We start from the raw sequence: 9,357 nt of genomic DNA on the forward strand, positions 1-9,357 counted from the left end.
GTTTCTAAACAGAAAACCAAGTAGATTATGTGGTGACTTGAACTCCGGCATTGCGGGTGGAAGTCTGACATCAAACATTCTCGACTGGGAACATGAAAACTCATTCAAATCAATGTTTTGATTCACTATAAAATAAATAATATGAGTCGACTAAATTGACAGTAATATAAACCGAACTCTTTTACAAATTCAACAACTGACCCTTTCTAGTTAAAAAGCTAATTGTTCAGCAAGGTATTTTCAAGAATTACAACAAATTGCATATAGATTCTTGCACAAAACACATACCCAAAAAATGGGTGATCACAAATAGTTCAAGAACGGTTCTTTCTTTACTTTTAAACTCCGATGTTGGATTCTACAGATGTATGTATATTGAGGTAGTTAAGAATTCTATGTTTTTAGTTGTCACAAGAAAACTCCTGGATGAACATTGGATCCTGCTGAAAGGGGAAAATACAGAAATTCAACTTGCTTGCAACTCTTAGAGAGGCCTTCCCTGCATAATTTGTCTGTAATGGTTCTCGTCGAGACCATTTTGCGAGCGTCAACTACTGCAGCTTTTGTGAGCTCCAACCTCTCTCCCTTTTATTTTGTTGCTCACAAAGAATATCATTGGCATACCCTCCTGCGAACACAATCGACCAATTGAAGAAGTTAATACATTTTGTAGAGTGTAACATACTCGCAAAAAGTTAGTAATTCAGTAATTGATGCAAAGTAATGAACTAGTCTAAGAATCCAAGTTCCACAGCCAGTACGTGCTCTTTCAAACCTTCCCCAATTTCGTGCCGTACAACATTTAGTTTAGGACTACTGGTCTTGCATCTATGCAGAAAAATCCGAGGATAAAACAGTACGGAAAATGGGTCATTTCTCCAAATATTTTTAAATCACGGTTCAAATGGACGAGTAAAAAATAGTTTGGGTGAAATGGCCAAAAAAAATAGTAAGGATGAAACTGGATATATCCTGTGTAAATTAAAAATAAGAAAAAATATTTGAAAATGGACACGATGAAACTGGTTACATCCTGCCTATTTTTACATTTTTGTCCATTTAAACAATATCAAAATCTAACTGTCCATTTCACCCCGTAATTGTTGATTTTGGTCTTTTTAACCAATTTTGTGAAAACAGAACACCACACGGTGCTGTACTTAAACAGGAAGATTTAAAAAAAAAATTGCAGGGCTTTCTCCACTTGTGTCCCATTTGTCAAAAAGTATCTTTAGTTTTAAATTAAATTTACTGGGTCTTTTAGAGGAACTTGCAAATATCAAGGCTTGGAGTGATAGATTAAAAATGAGTAATAGAGAACAACTGCCAACAGGGAAAAATGAATGAGTAATCTAAAGTGAAATAGCAAGAACCACACTACATATTCTAATAGATAAAATGAATGAAATTAGTGAAGAATTTTCACGGTTACCTCTGAAATGGTGGCCACAAATTAACTCCGAAAATTTAAAGTGTCTGGCTCATCTCCTCTGTCTGACTTTGATAGACCTGCCATCACAAATTTGTGCAATCCTTCCAAGAGGTTCTTGAATTCAGCTTCCGCCTTGGTAGAACTACTTTTCTGTTCCACCCCAAACAGAAACCAAGATGATTTTTCATATTTGTGTTGAATGTAAGAAGGTATAGATATAATTATTAGAACAAACGTGCATACGAGTTAAGACCAGACAGTCTCTGAAGAAGAGCCTCTGAATTGGCAGATCTCTTTCTTGATTGTTATTTTACTGGATTTTATGTGTTATCAAACATGATGTTATCGATACTCTTGGATTTGATTATAACTTCCTTAGTGATTTCTATTCACCAGGATTCTTATTATATAAAAACAATAGTATCCACTACGGGAAAAATATACATCTATAACTGGAGATTTACAACTCTTCGCTAAACATCGTAGAAAGTCATATGTTTTACAACTGGTTTCAAAGGAAGAGTTGTCGTATATCATCACTGCCAACCCTTAGGAAACAAGGGGTTGCGCTAAGAAAACAAACGACAACTCCTTAAGCAAAAACGTTGTGACGACATTTAGCTATAACAACTCTGTTCCATAAAGGTAGTGACTAAGCCTATCACAATTTTCACAAGAGTTGTTGAAGAACACCAAAATATGATGATGAAAAATAGTGTTAGAGGGGAGATTCGAACATGAACCTACTACATGGAAGTCTGTCTCATCAACCATCCTTACAGTTCACAAGTTTTGTTTTTTTTCTTTTTTTTTTAATAAAAACGTATAACAACACTTAGTAAAAATATAAAATGTTGGAAAAAATGAGATTAGAAGGGAGATTCGAACATGAATCTACTGCATGGAAGTCTAGCTCATCAACCATCCTTACCGTTCACAAGTTTTGGTTTTTTTTTTTCTTAATAAAAATGCATAACAACACTTATAAGTGTTGTTGAAGTAAAAATATAGAACGTTGGCAGAAATGAGGATGGGGGGATTTGATCCTCAGCCTCCTACATGAAAGTCTACACCACTAACCATTCCTACACTATCACAAGTTCTGTCAAGTTTGTGGTTCTTTAATATACTAATTTTAAGACAACCCTTTATAAGAGTTGTGAAACAAAATATAATGTCCAAAAAAAATGCTCAGGTGACTAAGCCACAAAATATTCTGAAGGAATCTTACTTGTAAATGGATGGATTCGTCGTTCTTACCAAGTTTCCGACTTAGAGTAGTCCAGTCACGGCCAGGTTTCGATCTCGGAGCCTGGTTTGCATACAATATGGAGAAATAGGGTTTGTTTAAGGTTTCGTAGAATATTCCGAAGGAATCTTACCTGTAAATTGATGGATTCGTCGTTCTTACCAAGTTTCTGACTTAGAGTAGTCAACTCGCAGCCAGGTTTCGATCTCCGAGCCTGGTTTGCATGCAATATTCATAAATAGGTTTTTTTTTTAAGGTTTCGTAGAATATTCCGAAAGAATATTACCTGTAAATGAATTGGTCGTTCGTAACAAGTTTCTGACTTAGAGTAGTCCACTCCTGGCCAGGTTTCGATCTCGGAGCCTGGTATGCATACAATATGCAGAAATATGGTTTGTTTAAGGTTTCGTAGAATATTCCGAAGGAATATTATCTATAAATGGATGAATTCGTCGTTCTTACCAAGTTTCTGACTTATAGTAGTCTACTCCCAGCTAGGTTTCGATCTCGGAGTCTGGTTTGCATACAATATGCAGAAATACGGTTTGTTTAAGGTTTCGTAGAATATGCCGAATGAATCTTACCTGTAAATAGATGGATTCGTTGTTCTTACCAAGTTTCTGACTTATAGTAGTCAACTCACGGCCAGGTTTCGATCTCGGATCCTGGTATGCATACAATATGCAGAGATAGGGTTTGTTTAAGGTTTCGTAGAATATTCCGATGGAATCTTACCTGTAGATCGATGGATTCGTCGTTCTTACCAAGTTTCTGACTTAGTAGTCCACTCGCGGCCAGGTTTCGATCTTGGAGCCTGGTTTGCATCCAATATGCATACATAGGGTTTGTTTAAGGTTTCATAGAATATTCCGAAGGAATCTTACCTGTAAATGGATGGATTCGTCGTTCTTACCAAGTTTCTGACTTATAGTAGTCCACTCTCGACCAAATTTCGATCTCGGAGCCTGGTTTGCTTACAATATGGAGAAATAGGGTTTGTTTAAGGTTTCTTATAATACTCCCAAGGAATCTTACCTGTAAATGGATGGATTCGTCGTTCTTACCAAGTTTTTGACTTAGAGTAGCCCACTCGCGGCCAGGTTTCGATCTCGGAGCCTGGTTTGCATCTGATATGCAGAAATAGGGTTTGTATAAGGTTTCGTAGAATATTCCAAAGGAATCTTACCTTTAAATGGATGGATTCGTCGTTCTTACCAAGTTTCTGACTTAGAGAAGTCCACTCCCAGCCAGGTTTCGATCTCGGAGCCTGGTTTCCATACAATATGCAGAAATAGGGTTTGTTTAAGGTTTCTTAGAATATTCCGAATGAATCTTACCTGTAAATGGATGGATTCGTCGTTCTTACCAAGTTTCTGACTTAGAGTAGTCAACTCACGGCCAGGTTTCGATCTCGGAGCCTTGTATGCATACAATATGTAGAAATAGGGTTTGTTTAAGGTTTCATAGAATATTCCGAAGGAATCTTACCTGTAAATCGATGGATTCGTCGTTCTTACCAAGTTTCTGACTTAGAGTAGTCCACTCGCTGCCAGGTTTCGATCTCGGAGTCTGGTTTGCATCCAATGTGCAGAAATAGGGTTTGTTTAAGGTTTCGTAGAATATTCCGAAGGAATCTTACCTGTAAATGGATGGATTCATCCTTCTTACCAAGTTTTGTGTGTGTTTAAGGTTTCGTAGAATATTTCCATTGAATCTTACCAATAAATGGTTGGATTCATCGTTTTTGTGTACTTTCAGAGTTCTTGTTCATAGTTTGTAAGTCGTTATACCGAACTTGAAGTTTGGATTGACACTGAGCTTCATATTCATCAATTTCGATGATGTATCATGCTAATTTTGAAGTCAGAACCCTCTCAGAGCTTCGTGGTTCATAGATTATAGGCCATTATACCAAGTTTGAAGTTCGAATCGACATCGATCTTCATATTTATCGATTTTGATGATGTATCATGCTAAGTTTGAATTCAGAACCCTCTCAGAGCTTCTTGGTTCATAATTTGTATGTCGTTATACCACATTTGAAGTTTGAATCGACATTGAGCTTCATATTTATCGATTTCGATGATATATCATGCTATAAATGTGAACTAAAGCTACTTCATGACATGTATGACTAGTCAAAATTACTTCATGACCTATGTAACTAGTCGAAATTCAAACCGGAAGCACAAAGAGAAAGCACAAAAGCACAAAGAAACACACCAACTATCGGATTAGAGAAGCTAGGGTTTCTGTTCTTTCCAAAAATAGATATTAGGGTTCTTGGATGTAATTGAATCAAGTGACTGAAATTGAAATTGAGGTTTTAGGGAAGGATTAGAGATGGGAATGTTTGATTTGAAAAATTAGAGGCCGTGGTGGTGGTAGAGGCAGAGGAGGCAGCAAAGGAGGAGGTCGTGGTAGTGGTGGAATGAAAGGTGGTAGTAAAATGATTGGGTACAAAGTCTGAAATCCTTTTAGATCAAAGCTTGTTGCTGCTGTACTTGGTGGTGTTGACAATATTTGGATTGTAAGTATTATTTGTGTATAATGTTTGGGATTTTTCACTTTGTGTTTTTACTTTTTTTTCTTTGTCATTGTTTAAACATAATGGTGTTTGATTTGCAATTTCAGGTACCGCCTGAGTTAGACCTAGAGGTGGTGCTAGTGGAGGAGGAGGAGGTAGATGGAGTGCTAGTGGTGGTGGTAGTAGTGGTGGTGGTGTGAGAAGGACTTATGAGCCAAACCCATTTGATGTTGCTGACAAATTTGCTGAATTAACTGCTACTGAAATTGAAGGAGGAGAGGAGGGTATCTAGAGAGTTGTCTTGGAAGGTGAAAATTGCAAGTTCTTTGTTTGAGTTTATGTTTAATGATTGTTATTAGTGATGTAGATACACTTTTCTAATTTCTAATTACTCATTTTTGGTTTTGTGGTCCTGTAGATACATGATGAAGCGAAAAAGTTCTCTTATCAGACTGGTGTTAAAGTCGTTGTTGCATATGGTGGAGCACCGATGCACAAGCAGGTTTGTTGCTCGCTCGCATACTTATTTTGTTTGCATTCACTGGCTATGTTAGTTGGTATAATTCTTTGAGTAGATTTTGGCAGTGCAGTTGATTTTTTTCAGCATTTTAAAATGTTGTATATCACATCATTTGTAGTTGTACTATGTTCTTCGTTCACACACATACAGGAGTTCCATGTTTTATTTTTTTGTAGGTGCATTTGATCTTAAGTAGTGAATGTGGCTTTTTATTGATTGTCCATGGATTGAGTCTAACAATCCATAATTATAGCCTATGGTATTGACATCTGCTAACTATTGAGAGAGGCACTGCCTGTTTTTTAATTGAGGCGCAGTTGCTCTTTTCTACCCTGTCGTTTGTTAAATACTATGAACATCTGTGTGTCATCTATAAAGCAAATAAATTTGTTTGTTTCAGAAGAATATTTAAGTCTGAATATTTTAGAGTAGCTAAAGATTATAAACATTAAACTTGCAGTACTTGCACAGAACTGTTACATTTTCAGCTCTAGTGAGCTTATTAGCTTAAGCTCGAGTTTGTTTCAACTTCAGCTCTCGCTTATGGCTTGTGTGAGACAATGACATTACAAAGTTTTGGTGGAATATTTTTTATTTCCTTCACTTTTTTATTATTACATTCCTTAACCCTGTTGCAGTTTCTTTGTTAATGGTTGGTCAAGTGCAAATATGGGTTTTAAAACTATGATATGTTTGTTTGAGCGTGACCTTTTCTGGTTGTGCAGGGATGCCATTCATGCTAGAGATTTAGAACACCAGCAGGCATGGTCTCGAGTTCAAAGTCCATAATCTTAACTGGATGAACATGCTTGGAGATCTGGTTTACAATCTCCTATGCGTTCAAGAGATGAAGCTCCAATACAGACACCGCCTGTCGTTGAGCCTTGGTGCCGAGATATTCTTAGTTTTTCTACGGAATGTCAACTGATAGTGCATGACTTTTCACAAAATCTCAAGGATGTGGTGCAGCAGCAACAAGTAACAACTTCTGTAACGGAAAGATTATTGGTGCACAACATTTTGCAGCAGCTGCTGTTGCTTAAATGGTTTTTTCCGTAAACTAAGCATCTCCTCTTAATGGTGATGGGAACGAAAGGTTTGTGTTTGCCTGGGATTCTCATCACTGATACCAGCAAGTCAATGGTGAGCAGTTAAACGATTCCAAATTCGAATCAGCACAGTTGCATACTAGGGTGAATTTTCTCATATACATCTTAATCTTTTTAGAGTGTGTTTTGGAAACTCCACTTTTGTAACAAACATCTATATCACTGCCATTTTTTGAATGTGTGTTTAAGACTAGCAGGTTAACTTGAATGAATGTAAATGTGTTACACTGGTACGTTAATGCGAATGTGAAATATTTTCGGCAATTCGGTTTCGGCCCTAATTTTTTTTTTCAAAATAGTATTATGCACACAACTCCAAACAAAAGTTGTATTTTCGTATTCATCTACTGAAAACAGAAGTTATTACTTTAAATATTACAATCCTTAAGGGTGTTGTGTTAGACATTATGACTATAATGGTAATTGTTGTTGCATATGTTTCTACGATATGCTACTTATGTTGTCCACGATTGTTCAACAATACAAGCAAGAGTTGTGTTAGGTTATCAAAAAAAATCGAAAGATAATCACAACATTGACAAACTATTGTCGAACCATGAATCACATCACCCTTTACAACACTTGTCAACCATTGTAGAAAAACTTGGACTTTCTACAATACCCCCGTTCCACAATGCATGAAATGGAGTTGTCGTAGGGGTACTGCAACTCTTATCTTGTGTCGTCAATGATGATTTTTCCCGTAGTGATCCCTTTTGGGAATACAAAAGTTATAATCTCCTCATTACAATAATTATGACAGGAGATATTCTCCTTAATAAAACTAAGTAAAGCAGTATAATATATTCTTTAATACACCCCCTTAGTCTGAGCGGGAGAGGAGCAAACGCTAAGACTAGAACAAAAACGAACAAATAGCTGTCGTGGAAGGCCCTTGGTGAAGATGTCAGCATACTGGTTTTCAGACGGGACGTGCAAGACATGAATATCACCAATACGAACGCGTTCACGAACAAAGTGTATGTCAATCTCCACATGTTTAGTGCGCTGATGTTGAATAGGATCTCCAGACATATATATCGCACTTACATTATCACAATACACGATAGTAGCACGTCATAAAGGTATATGGAGATCTAGAAGAAGGTTGTGAATCCATGTTGTTTCAACAACAGCGTTTGCTACCCCCGGTATTCTGCTTCAGCACTGGATCGAGAAACTGTTGCTTGACGTTTTGATGACCAGGAGATGAGGTTGTCTCCAAGAAATACACAAAAGCAAGAAGTCGAACGACGTGAATCAGGACAACCCGCCCAATCAGCATCAGAGTATGTTGTTAAGCCAGAGATAGCGGAGACCGAGAGAAATAATCTGTGATCAATTGTTCCCTGAAGATAGCGAATAATCCTCTTAAGGGCCTGCATGTGAGGCTCTCGAGGATCATGCATGAATAAACATACCTGCTGGACTGCATAGGATATATCTGGACGTGTGAAAGTGAGGTACTGCAAAGCACCGGCTAGGCTTCTATACAAAGTGGGGTCCGTGAGAGCAGGGCTAGAGGTAGCACTGAGCTTGGCATTGGTGTCGATCGGAGTATCCACTGGATTGAATTTTGTCATGGACGCACGTGCAATGATGTCCTGAGCATATAACTACTGAGACAAAAATATCCCTGAGGATGAACGAGTAACAGTAATACCCAAAAAATGATGTAACGGGCCAAGGTCAGACATAGCAAATCCCTTTTCATCAAATCAATGAAGCGGCATAGGAGAGCATCAGTAGAGGCAGTTAAAATAATATCATCAACATATAATAATAGGTATGCCGTCTCGGAACCTGATTGATAAACGAAGAGGGAGGGATCACACACACTAGCACGAAAACCACAATTAGTGATAAACTTGGAAAACCTCTGAAACCACGCCCGTGGAGCCTGCTTAAGACCATAGAGAGACCTACGTAGTCGACATACGTAATCAGGGTGATCGGGATCAACAAACCCCGTAGGCTGATGCATATATACTGTCTCGGTCAAGTCACCATGAAGAAACGCATTCTTGACATCTAGCTGATGTATGGGCCAAGAACGCGAAGTAGCAATAGTAAGAACGGTATGAATAGTAGCTGGTTTGACAACCGGACTAAACGTTTCAAAACTGTCAACCCCAACCTGTTGAGATTTACCATTAGCAACTAGACAAGCCTTGTATCGCTGCAAGGAGCCATCAACATGATATTTGTGACGAAAGAGCCACATGGAACGAATAACATGAGCGTCACGTGGTCGTGGTACCAGTTACCAAGTATTAGTTTTCAACATAGCATTGTACTCATCTTTCATGGAAGCATTCCAGTTTATGTCTCTAAGAGCATACAAGTGAGAACGAGGGAGAGGAGAGATATGACTAAGGGTTTGTACATGAAGATTAAGGCGATGGATAGGGCGGAAGATGCCACGAGAGGCGCGAGTGGTGGGGCGAGAAGGAGCTGGAGGAACAGTAGTGATTGCAGGTGTGCAAGAAGGTGTAGGGAAAGTGATTGATGCAGGGGAAG

Source organism: Papaver somniferum, chromosome 2, assembly GCF_003573695.1.
Source record: "Papaver somniferum cultivar HN1 chromosome 2, ASM357369v1, whole genome shotgun sequence".
Classification (NCBI taxonomy): domain Eukaryota; kingdom Viridiplantae; phylum Streptophyta; class Magnoliopsida; order Ranunculales; family Papaveraceae; genus Papaver; species Papaver somniferum.